The following is a 12,400-nucleotide window of genomic DNA, read 5'->3' on the forward strand; positions in this document are numbered from 1 at the left end:
TAAAGTTGCTTTCAAATAAAAAATTGATATTTTGTATAGTAACAAAACAATGTTTGGCTATTAAACAAAAGTAATTTGCTTATATAAAACTTAGAATTTTCTTACCCTCATAAAATTTTATGGGCTACATGAAAGGATATTTTTGATATTTTTTGTCATCAATCGATCCTGTAGCTCTGTCGTATTTTTTGATGACTAAAACAGCCCACATATGATCGGTTTTTGGGTAAACTTTTGGCCCCGAAGTTTGCGTATTGGAAATTCTGCAGCAATTTCTAAGCAATTTCTGTACCAATCATTATTTTTCTTAATATGAAGAAAACGCGTTTTTTAAAAAAAAAAAAACTTTTTTTTTCGGTTTGTCCTGATCATTTTAATCAGCAATTTACGTACATACACAATATATAAATCTACATTGGTGATTTGAATTAATAGGACAAAACGAACGAAAATAGAATGGGAACCTTATATTCGTTTTTCTCAAAATGGGTTGAAATTAAACAGAAAGTGAAGAAGACAAAAAAGACTTAGAATTTTACCAGAATTAAAATGGTGCAATTTATTTTCGATTATTTCCGATCAAAATTTGCCCCAAAAATGGTAAATTTTTCATTCTACCCAAACTTCCACCGAAACTATAGTCGATCAGTGAAATAATTATATCACCGACAGTCTCTGACAAATTCCAACAAAAATTAGGAAGGGTATACTCTTCAAACGTTTTATGCAACTTTCTTCGAAGTACTTTTTTCTGAAAAAACGTTGAGCTTTGCCAGAGGCTCACTTTAGTACAATTATGTCAGTGTTCGACTGGAGACATAACTTTTCATAGCTGAAGACATAGCTTCTTATTACGGGCTGCTTTTGGGAATAAATTCAAAATAGCAGCTTCATACATGAGGCACCTTGATACCTTTACTTTTTCAAAAAGCGAACAAGTCCAAAACTCAACAGTTGACGACCAAATTGTTGCGATCAGAAAACACAGAAGTTCAGAAGCAAATTTTTTTCAAAATTTGGAAAAAGTCTGGTCTAAATTTTTGTTCAGACTTTCTATATTGTTAATGATTTTTAGATTTGCCCTTTAATTGATCTTGAACTTTATTGGTACATCAAAACTTTGATACCTAGCATGAATTGAATAAGAAAAATCCAAGAGACATTCGTTTTTATTGAAAAAGACCCCTAGTTCACCAGCAGAAATTGTCTTCTCCCTCTTTTGTTTTCTCAAGTGTACTTGCCATAAAGCTGAGCCTATATCGAGTGCGGTAAATATCCTTTTATCTCCTGTCTTTGATTAGTTCTCATCTGTTCTAGGGATCAGATAGGCGTCATTGACCGTGACGGAGTTCAAAAGTCGAAAACACAACAGATTATTTGAATGGTTCCATCGTATCATATTCCTCTGAAACTACAGTTTCCTTTCAATATGCATCTCATTTTTATGGGATCACCCGCTTCACCTCCTCCGAATGTGGCACCGCTTCTATTTCTAGTTATATCTCAAGTTCTACCTAATGACACAACTTATATAGGCTTCGTGCCTAAAAAACATCCTGATTTTGTCTAAGACATCCTTGATGGCTTCGAACTATTTGTTTTTTTTTTGCCCTTTAGGTGCACTATCTCTCGTAAAAAGAATTAAACTATGTTTAATTTCTTTTTAGTTGGTCTTTCAAAAAAATTGTAACAGCACGATAGGCCATCATAATGCTCCGACTTTAGTATAAAAAAAACTTTTCTTGAACAAAATATGTTTTTCTTTATCTGATTCGATGGAAAAAATTTACCTCAGTCTTTTTTGCAACCAATAAAATTGTTCAAATTTAATTTTTTAGTTTTTTCTCATATCTTGTTTTTCCTGTTATTATGTATCCCAGTTTCCTCCCTCCTTGTATTGTCATTAGTATGACAAGTAAGTTTAACAGGGCACTCACCCAGAGGCCGCTGTTTCTTTTGAGAAGATCCTTCCTACAAAAGCAGCAATTTGACTGTTGAAGTTGGTTACAATGCATACTTGTATAACATTACTCAGCTCGTTGAAATTCATAATTCTTGTCAAGGGAAGTTTTTGGGAATAACTTCAAAATAGCAGCTTCATGCATGAGGGAAGCTGAGACATCCTCTTTCTCAACAACTCAACGAGTCCAAAATTCAATATTTGTTGACACAACTGTTTGGATTAGAAACCACAGAACTTCAAAAAAAAAGAAATTTGTGAATATTGCAGGAAAAAAGTTTGAGTCTGAATTTTTAAATGGACTTTTTATAGTTTCAGTTTCTGTTTCGTTTTAGTTTGCATCTGATGTTTGAGGGTCATTTGCTTCACCCCCTCCCAATATGGCGTCATCTGTGGTTCTAGTTCTATCTCTTGCTCTACAAATTTCCAGCAACTAAGAACGGCTTCGTGCCTAGAAAAAGAGTCCTGGGTTATGTCTAAAATAGTTTTGATGGCGAGCTATACATCTGTTGCTTTTGACCTTCAGGTGTTCTACCTCTAATAATACGGGTTTGTCCATGTGTAATTACTCTATGATTGGACTTTCAAGAAAACTGGAACAGCGCGATTGGCCATCATCATGCTACGACTTTAGTGGAGTGTTTTCCTTAACAAAATATGTTTTTCTTTGTAATTAGACGAAAAAATTTTACCTCAGTCTTTTGAGCAACCAATAATATTGTGCAAATTTAATTTTTTAGATTTGCTCAGATCTTGTCTTTCCTGTTATTATGTATCCCAGTTTGGTCACTAGTATATCAAGTACTTTTAACATGGCACTCACCAGAGGCCGGTTTTGGTTTTTGAGAAGCATCTTCCTACAAAAGCAGCAATTTGTCTGTTGAGCTTGGTCACAATATATACTTGTTTATCATTACTCATTTCTTCAAAATTCATAATTTTTTAGTTCACCACGACTTCGTTTTTTGACCCCAGTCTAACTCTCCTACTGAAAAAAAACCAAAGGTTTTTATTCGTTACTCAAAATAAAGTTTACCAGTTTCAACACGTACTTTCTTTCTGGACAACAAACTCTGAACATGGCACAGTTTGTGACAATTGTGATATCAATTATGACAACGAAGATCCCGAAGAAGTCTCTAACCAGTATGAATTGATCGGATTGATCTAGAAGTTTCGCATCCGAGCAGCTTTTTAATTGGTATCTTCCTGCTATTCTTAACTCTGGAATAGGAGTCCTTCCCAGTACTCGGAGGCCACTTTTGTTAGAAGCGCATAAAAGCACTCTCGAACCAATCAAGTCTTCTTCACTAAAACCCAGGCTGCCCCTGTGCCTAGAGAGCCTTTCAGAGACTGTTCAGTATCATTGATATCCATTATGTATATCCCGTTCCTAATTGTATGACTTATTACTCTAACTTGGGAACCTGGCAACATGGCACTGTGCCCTATGGCTATGACTTTGAGTATCTCTTGTTCGATGAAACTTTGGGCCAGCTTAATCATGATGATGAGTCCTTTGTTGATGTTTATACCATCTGTGTTCAACCTTACTTGTTCTGATCCATTTGTCTTTGTATAGCGACCATTGAATGTTATAGTTCCGGCAACTCCAGTTGTCAAGAGAGCCCTTCCTGCCAATAATGATGTTTGCAGATTCGGAGACTTCAAGTGATCATCATTTACGTCAATGTGCATTAGCATCCGTCGGAGCCATCTTTGAAGTTGTTCGAAATCTTGAAATCTTCCTGGAGTTCTCGTTATTGCTCTTCTCATTGGATCCGTATAACCTGGTAGCAAACACTTCTAATGTTCTATTGTTCATTTCCCAAGCGTTAGCCAACATGCCTGCAAACGGAGTTGGTGCTGGTTGTCCAAATACGTCTCTGGTCTTCTGGTTGACCGCAGTGGTTAAAAAAACAATCAGTCTAACCGGTAATGCTATACCTGGTTTTTTGAAATCGACTCTAGAATTTCGCGGTATTGTCTTCCGCGGTGCTTCAACACCTTTAGGTCACTTTGAATTTCTTAAGAGAGCGTCTAGTTTTGTTTGTATTCCCATTGAGTTTTCGGTTTGTTGTCGACTTATTTCTTGCATTGTACTTTCTACTTCGGAGGTGTAGGGGTCCATCTACCTTCTCATAGCAATCAACGTGTCTTGCATATAAATTTTCTTTTCTTTCTCCTTGTCTGATTCAATTTTACCAATTAAGTAGCTCTCTAGACCATCATTTTATCGCCTGACTTCTGACTTTACTTTTGCTATCGCTCGTTGGCGCAACTATCTAAATTTTCCTGACTGAGGTCAAATTTTCTAATAATGTCTGCCATCCGTTCTCCTTCCTTGATTATGTCGATGCCTATAGTTACTGTTTCCTCTGTTGTTTCTTTCATTACATCTGTTGTTTGTTCCTTTTCTGAGTTCATGGTTTTAGCTGTTTTAGCTTTGTGAGTTTTGCCGTGTCCGTTTTTTTTTGGTTTTAGTTCCACTATAGTTGTTAATACTGCCTTTATTTTTTCTGTGATTGATGATTTTTGCGAATCATCTTTTATTGTCTCAGGAGTTCGTAAATCACCATCGTCGCCTTTCGATAGATGGCTTAATGTTCCAGCCAGTTGTTCTTGTTCCCCCATATTTGGCATAGGAGTCCGACTCATTAACAGTGGTCGCCAACCCCATTTAGACTCTGGCCTGACGTTTCTAGATTGACTGGATAGTTTTTATTTGATTCTGTTTCCTCTTTATCTGGATTGCCTTCCTGCTTCTCTCGTTCCGGTTCCTTATTCGTAGCATTACCTTTTGGTCTTCCTCTGTTTACCGTGTTCACTAAAAAAAATTTCTTGTAATTTTTTTGGGACAGGGTACCTGATTTCTCTGCAGCTACTTCATTTGGCGTCATATATAGCTATATAGTATCTGATAATAAAAATTCTAAAACTTTTGGCTAATAAAACTTCTGTTCATCTTTTTTATTTTTACAAGTTTTATAAACACGTATGTACAGTAGCAGGGGCGGATTTAGGGGGGGGGGGGCGGGGGGGCGGACGCCCCCTCCTCAGGGATTCGACCCCGTGCCGACCCAAAGGGTCCCCCCTTTGATACTTTTACTTTTTCAGAAATCCATTTTTGGCCGACCGACCCTAAAATTTTTCTAAAGGCGCCTTTGGCGCCAATATATACTAATTTTGAGGGGGAGCGCGCGCCAAAAAAACGCGATTTTTTTGTCAAAATTTTTCAAAAATTGCCCAAAAACGGCTTTTTTGACTGTTTTTTCAAAAATTTGCCTGCGGCGCAGAAAATTTAGCCAAAGTAGGGCCAAAACAGTACTTTGGGAGAGCTCGAAAAATCAATTTGGTCGACCTAAAAAAAAAAAAGGTCGTCAAAATTTTGGAAAATTTTTTGAAAATCCGCCCCCCCCCCCCTCGAGAAAATCCTAGATCCGCCCCTGTACAGCAGTGAAAATTTTCTAATCCTAGCTTAAAACAATATGATTGAGTAGTTCGACAAACAACTGTGGATAAACGATAAAAAGGTACACATATGTATACAAACACACTTCGATAAAAGAAATGCTGGGTGTGCTAAAAAAAAACTTCAACAGTTTTTAGAGAAGAATCATCTATGGTCAAAACTTGTTCTTTTCGCTGTACTTCGCAGTTGGTGTTTTCTGACACGCATCTTTTAATTGGTTGCTTGAGTTGTTCGAGTTATTTCTATTAAGGTTAACTCCTTATTTAAAAACTTATATTTCGAGTCGTTTACACCTTTTTGTGGCGAGTCGTGTCCCTCTTACGCGTTCTCTAGTGTCTATGCTCCGATTGAGATTACTTTCTTTTCCTATTGTTTGCTAATACCCAAGGACTTATAGTCTATTACACGTTATAAACTCGGGTTGAATTCTCTAGAACAAAAAACCAACCTTCCCCTTGTGTAAGTAAATCAAACTTCCCAGGACTGTTGCTAGCCTTCCCAAGACTCCAGTAAAAACTCAATGCGATAATAGGTTATCTTTTCTAGGACTTTTTCAAACCTTGTCGGGACCCGAAAAACTCGTTGTGCTATTAAATTAATGTTCTCATGACTTTTGTTAACTCTGAAAATATATATTATTATAAGACTTTAATCTTTACAATATTTCAATTAAGCTTCCCCGAAAAACACGTTGGGATAGTCAGTTAACCTTCCCAAGACTTTTGCTATCCTTCTCAAGACTCCCAGTAAATCCTTCCTAAAACTCCGGTAAAAAATCCGGTTGTGGTTGTTTGAGAACAAATGAATTAAATATTGACAATATTTCCACCAGCGACAAAAACTGTGTGTCTTAATTGGTGCTCTTCGGTGTCAGTTTTTCAACTGTGCCACTGATTCTTCGGAGTAGTCAACTTGTTCTCTAGACCAAACAATCTTTCAAGTGATTATCTTTCAAGGTTGTTAGGCTGTCTGAAAGTTACTGACAATGCCTCACAAGAGGCTATCTCGAAGTATTAAACAATTTGATCAAAACTATCAGATCATTATAGGTTTAGCAAAAATCAAAAACCGATTCGTCTGATCCGGTATCTAGTAGCTCTGTCTTTTCATGGGTTTTCTATTGTTTTTTTCTTACCTAGTCCATTTTTTTCCTAATTTGCTCTGGTCTTTTTTGCTGAATAAAATCATTTGAGAATCTATTTTGTGTTACTTTTTATCAGACAGTCCTTGTTCCGACGTTCGATACGAAAGTAACGGAATATTTGTGCTCGGGGTGGGTTTTTTTTCTTCAGACAAATTTCGACTTTTTAACTAGCCATTTTTGACGGATTTTTTTTTATATCATTCAAAAGATATTGTTGTCCTGAGCTTAAATTTGAAAAGATATTTTACCTGTAATCCTTTTTCGTAAAGTTATGAGGGTTTAAAGATTGCCATTTTTACCAATTTGGGACAATTAACGAGCGATATAATTCGCGCTATTAACGCGTAAGCGGAAATTCAATCCGTCCTATAAATCGTTCCCAATTGGTTGAACGAAGCTTTTAACTAGCCATTTTTAACTAGCCATTTTTGACGGATTTTTTTAATATCATTCAAAAGATATTGTTGTCCTGAGCTTAAATTTGAAAAGATATTTTACCTGTAATCCTTTTTCGTAAAGTTATGAGGGTTTAAAGATTGCCATTTTGACCAATTTGGGACAATTAACGAGCGATATAATTCGCGCTATTAACGCGTAAGCGGAGATTCAATCCGTCCTATAAATCGTTCCAAATTGGTTGAACGAAGCTTATTTGCCATAATTGACTTGTTACAAGGAAAGAAATCTCCCTTTTTGTACTTTATATGGCGTGTGGGGGGATGATTTTCATTAAAAATTTCAAAATTTAGAAGAAAAAAAATTTCATTTTATTTTATTTCATTTAGTGTTTTTATGTTATTACTGCTGCTCCATAAACTCTAAAAGAGAGTCGGAACATTCAGGGCTTCGCCCTGATACGAACAGTCTTGTTTTATTTGATTTCAAATGTGTTAACCTAAAAGTACTTGACATAATCAAATGTTAAACTATCTGGTAAATAAACCCAGCAATTAAGGACATGATTAGTAACCCTGGAAACAACTCCAGTTTGGATTTTGGTCAAGATGGAAATAGGCAATTAACGCAAGAACTTTATTGATGTTTGAATAAATTGTAAGCCACACAGTCAATTCCCTGGGTTGGCTCCCCAGTTTTGTTGTACTATTGATAACAGAAACTCCTTTCTTTTCTGGACTACTTTCTCGATACACTCTTTTTGATGTCAACAAGTCAGTTCTAATCTCTTTATTATTATCAAGATGAGTCAATTGCGAGCAGCAATTGAACCAGGGCAAAATTTGTCGTCTTTCGCGCAATTATATTTTCAGCTGTTGTGTTTTTTTGTTTATCTTTTTTAGTTTGCGGGGACAAATTATGCTCGAAAAGTTCAAATCGAAACCTTGAAATTTTAGATCCCAAAAACTTCTTGCATTAAGACCGTGTGGCGCAATACATAGTAATTGTGCTATTCCATAATTTTTTCATCTACTGGGTCCATCTATCGGAAATGGGTACATGTGGAAACTCATTGTACCACTTGAAACTTCCACAGGTGTTTCTTCTGTACTGCAGGATATGTTATCAAATCTGACTTTTGTCTGAGCGCAATGATGAATATAGAGAACACGTCCCGTTTTTTTCGGGGTAAAACCCTCTAGTTCAGTTTTTCTTTAATTAAAGTTTTACCATCAGAGGTTTGTGTGGCAATTTTCTGATAACTTCGCCCATCTGTGTTTTCCTATTATGCGCATTACGCTGTCGTTTCTCAAAAAGTTTCTTAAAAAATCGTGTATAATTCGCTTCAAATCAGATCTTAAGCCGCATTTCATCAAAGTTTTCTGTTTTTGAAAAATATGTTGTATCAGCTGCGTAAAAAAGATGATCGATTGTTCGTTTTCTTTAGCACTAGTTCTGGCAACTCCTTTTGTTCTCTAAAAATTCCACTGCAAAAAATCGTGTTATGATTTTATTTCTAGCTGTCCTATAATATATTAACTGAAATAAATTCAGAATAGCAACGCTCTGGTAGTATGTTTCCTTTTGTTATCACTTATTAGCTGCTTATTTTTCAAATTTTTCCTGGCCTCACATTTGTAGTGTCAGCCATGACTGTTTGGTCTTCAAAAATCAAAATACAAACATACTAACATACAATACAAAGAACTGTGATTTAATTAGTTTTTCATTAGTTTTTTTATGACGAAAAAATTGGCAGCCCATGGACGGACATTTTGGACGAAACTTTCAAATTTGACGTCTTTCATTTGCTTCTTCTGTTTAAATGTTGTTACTAAAAGCCTTTTGCTTAAGTTTCTTGCTTAATTTTATAAAATAGAGTGTTTTTTTTTGTGAAATGTCCTGAGATTTGTCCTGACAAAATGTCCCTTTTTAAAAAGTTTTATAAATGGACTCCACATGGGACTTTTCGTTGGGGCCAGTTCCCTTGCGAATGCAGTGAAAGACGCGCTTCATAATATCTAAAGCAATATGAACCCGAGAAACGTTACAGTAATTACCGGATTAAGCTTGAACAAAGGTACCAGAAACTCCTGGACAGTTGCCAAAAATCCTATGTTTGAAATCTTAGAAAAAAAGGACATCGTCATCTTGCACGACTGCATCATTAGCTCCCCGAACAAGTATCGTAGTAAAAACTGCCATCCTGTCTGGTCTCCGATCTTATATCAACTCTTAAAAGATTCAAAAATAGGTTTTTTTTGCAATTATTTTCCGTCAGCGTCGGTGTACACCAAATGTTCTGAAATAATTCAGAAAATAAAAAAAAAATTTTGACATGTCAGTGAAACAATCGAAATGATTTTACAATTTTGTTGCCTCGGTTTTAAAACAAAACCTTTCGAGCATCATCCAGAGAGACAATCATCTTTGACTTCAGCAATTTTTCATTGCAAATCTCTATTTAAGAAGAGTTAAACCTTTTCATTACTGAGCACCCTTTCTAGCCATTTTGCTTCAACAATATTGATAAGTTTCTTGAAATATGGTAAACTTGGTTTTTTGCAACTTTACGTTACGTCCGTAAAAATGTACCAGAGATTTTTACTTTCACCGTGGATAACATCAACTTTGTCGAAAAAGTCTTGAAAGCATTAAAACAGCTGCACTTATACCACCAATAGTATTTTGAGTTTAAAATAACTTTTAATGACGCCAAGAAAGCAAACCTCTTCAACAGATTTTTCAAAGAATTTTTAGTTAATTTGAATCACAATTATTTCTTCATAAAATGGAGTTTCCAACTGAATCGAATCGAATACTAATTTATTTTTGGCGTAACAAAACAACAATGAAATCGTGAGCAACAGAACCCCGCTTAAATCACGTGGCCCGGAAGGAATTGGAAAATTTACTCTAAAACAGCTAGCTAAAAGCATCTCCAAGTCTCTTTGTGATAATTTCAATAACAATGCCAACAAAGCCACATTCCCGATAAACTGAAAACTGAGCGATGTCTTTCCTATCTTCAAAGATGGTGATCAATAATTGTTATCTAATTTCGAACCAAGCAGTCCTCAATCTTTCTAAATTCTTGAAATTCTTTTTACTGACAAAATTTCAACAGACATTCATCATAAAATTGATCAAAGTCATTTTAGGGTGATGCTCAAGAAATCTAAAACTCTACAAAAGCTAATCTATTAAGTGTACAGAATTCTAACCAGCCCTGAAACACAAAATCTTCTAAGCTTCTAAACCGAATTCAAAACTGTTTTCGAAAAAGTACACGCTAAAACCGTATGGAAAAATTGAAATCATTGGGGTTAGCTGGAAGTCTTCGAAAACTTCTTCCATAGCTAAGAAGGATCCAAAACTAGGAGTTCGAACTTGATATGAGAAATCCAACTGGTAAGAAGTCTCAAGCGTGTCACCACAAGGCTCTTTTTTCGGGCCTCTATTTTTTATAACGCTTTGCAAAAATCTGCCCCCAAGCCTCTGAAACCATTTCTCTGGGTACACTGACGACTACAAAATTATATCCCCGAAACCAAAGTCATTACAAAATGACATCTCTAAAATGAGAGAGGCTTGTACTCTTGCTGGCATCAAATTCAAGAATGCAGCGACTGAACGACTAAAATGGCCATTGAAAAGAGCGAAGCAGAACAACCTGAAGCTGAAAAGAACCTAGACATAACAGGCTATACGAACCTCTTTTGGATAACACACGCTAAGAGACGTGCTCAAAAGGCAATCGGTCCGTCATTTTCCTCAAGCGAAACATTGTCGGCACAGAAAACCTCAAATTGAAGGTAAATTCCTATTCCAGTTACATTGTTCCAATAGTATCAAATGGATTGTGCATCTGGAAACCGAATAAGACCCAGCTGAAATTTATCGAAGATGTTTAAAAGAAAAGTAAAAATTGGTTATTTTGAATTCCCCTTGGCAATTCAAATAAAGAGGAATTTTCTGAAGTTACTACTTTTCTCTTGTACCATGAGCTGAACATGATTTTTTATGCAAAAAAAACATGAGAAATTAGACATCATCAACACTCAAGTAAAGAATGGCAAAAACTGGATGAACCAATAAACACGAACGAGCCACAAGAGATAGTTCTGCAAATACCCAAAATACAGAACAAACAAACCCATATCAAACATTTGCCTTAATACACCCATTTTGATAAAATACCTGATAAAATCTCTGTGAAGATTCCTAGACAACCCGACAAATTTTAATTTTTCTTTGAAGATTTGGCCGATTGCTTCAAAAAATTTTCTTTGAAATCGGTAAGGACAACCAGAAAATTATGTGTTTCAGGGCTGTCTAGAATTGAGTACACCTTGTCTTGATAAATCAGTTTGGCCCGGTTATAGATTTACTAGGCATCAACTGGTAAGATTATATTGCAACTGCCTGAAAAAGAGATCAAGCCAATTTTTTCGACGCTGTACTGGAACTATTCTATTTCACAAACTTATGAATTTGATTCATGCTCTCGGAGAATTGACTTTTTGTGAGGGACCCAGAAACTAGAACAAATTAAACCTCAGTTGAAAACTTGAGAAACTTATCATTCTTGTATTCCTTCCAAAATTAAAGAACGGAGCAATTCAATTTCAGTTAAAATTGAAACTCACGGGGACTTTAATTTTCGAGCTATCTCAAGTTGTGTATTCTTAATTTCATTAGAATGGTTACAATCGATGTAATGTTATGTTTGAAACCACTTTTTTTTCGAAAAATTGATTGAAGGAAGGTTTTTCTAAGGCCAGTTTATAAAATTATTTTGCTGATTGACAAGCAGAGATCAACTAAAAATGTTTATTTATCTCAAAAACTAGTCGTTATGAAAATAAATATTGTGAAAACAGATAATTCTTTAAAAAAAACATATAAACTGCATGATATTCGTGTATGATTAACCGGCATCCCTTCTAGGATTTTAGAGACAGGTCTGTCAAGTAGTCCTCTGGTCTATGGGAAAGAGTTCATGGCCTGTCGAGTCTATTGTTTCGCCGCTGCGCCTTATGCGCTTGGCTGAGATTGTTCCTGATCTGCAATTGCTATAGATTTTGTTATTTTTCTTAAAATGATTTCCTTTTTTTACCCTTGAGATGAGGAAAAACAACAAGGAGTGTACTGGCATAAATTGCTTAAGATTCAACAATTTTAAATGGGATCACATGTGATTGTTTTTCTAATTGGGTTATATCAATTTAATAAATATCACTCTTTGTAAAACTATGAAAATTCAACGTTTTCAATTTCTTTCAGTTATGTAAGTAAATTGTGTCATTAATGCATTAATTGATAAGCACTCAGTGCTAGATATTTATGTACATACAGACATTTCATATAATCGATTATTAAAAAAAGATTCTAACGACTCGCCTAGACTATTGGCCAAAAATCTTTG

At 35.4% G+C, this 12,400-nt stretch overlaps 3 protein-coding genes across 6 annotated transcripts in view; 2 read left to right on the plus strand and 1 right to left on the minus strand.

Annotated features, from left to right (window-relative positions):
- LOC134853411 (serine/arginine repetitive matrix protein 1-like) overlaps nt 1–12,400 on the plus strand; it is a 458,950-nt gene that overhangs the window by 288,899 nt on the left and 157,651 nt on the right. The window lies entirely within an intron of this gene.
- The window catches only part of LOC134853413 (Golgi-associated PDZ and coiled-coil motif-containing protein-like), a 340,830-nt gene that overhangs the window by 288,899 nt on the left and 39,531 nt on the right, over nt 1–12,400 (plus strand). The gene's annotated exons all lie outside the window — the stretch shown is intronic.
- The window catches only part of LOC134853417 (uracil phosphoribosyltransferase homolog), a 253,203-nt gene that overhangs the window by 178,591 nt on the left and 62,212 nt on the right, over nt 1–12,400 (minus strand). The window lies entirely within an intron of this gene.

The sequence above is a fragment of the Symsagittifera roscoffensis genome, chromosome 8, assembly GCF_963678635.1.
Source record: "Symsagittifera roscoffensis chromosome 8, txSymRosc1.1, whole genome shotgun sequence".
NCBI lineage: Eukaryota > Metazoa > Xenacoelomorpha > Acoela > Convolutidae > Symsagittifera > Symsagittifera roscoffensis.